Consider the following 442-nt stretch of genomic DNA (forward strand, 5'->3'; position numbering starts at 1 on the left):
CCCAATAGCCTGCGGAGCCTGCCTGAGCCCGGCAGCCTGCGGTGCAGGCAGCAGCTGCCCTGACTCAGTGCAGGGGGGGAAAAAAAAAAAAAACCAAAACACACAGCAGTGACTGTTGTGATCAGCATCCCACACACAGGCCAGGGGCACCGGCATGGAGCACCTAGGGTGTCAGAGCTTCGTGTGAGAGTCCAGGGCAGCAGAGGCTGGATTCCAGCTGGGATTTCAGGGTGCCATGGCAGCAGGCACAGCAGCCACTTGCGGGAATGACCAAACCCCCCCAAGGCTCTGTGTACCCCCAGGACCGTCAGAGCTTCGTGTGAGAGTCCAGGGCAGCAGAGGCTGGATTCCAGCTGGGATTTCAGGGTGCCATGGCAGCAGGCACAGCAGCCACTTGCGGGAATGACCAAACCCCCCCAAGGCTCTGTGTACCCCCAGGACC

Source organism: Buceros rhinoceros, unplaced genomic scaffold (genome assembly GCF_000710305.1).
Source record: "Buceros rhinoceros silvestris isolate BGI_N320 unplaced genomic scaffold, ASM71030v1 scaffold25135, whole genome shotgun sequence".
NCBI lineage: Eukaryota > Metazoa > Chordata > Aves > Bucerotiformes > Bucerotidae > Buceros > Buceros rhinoceros.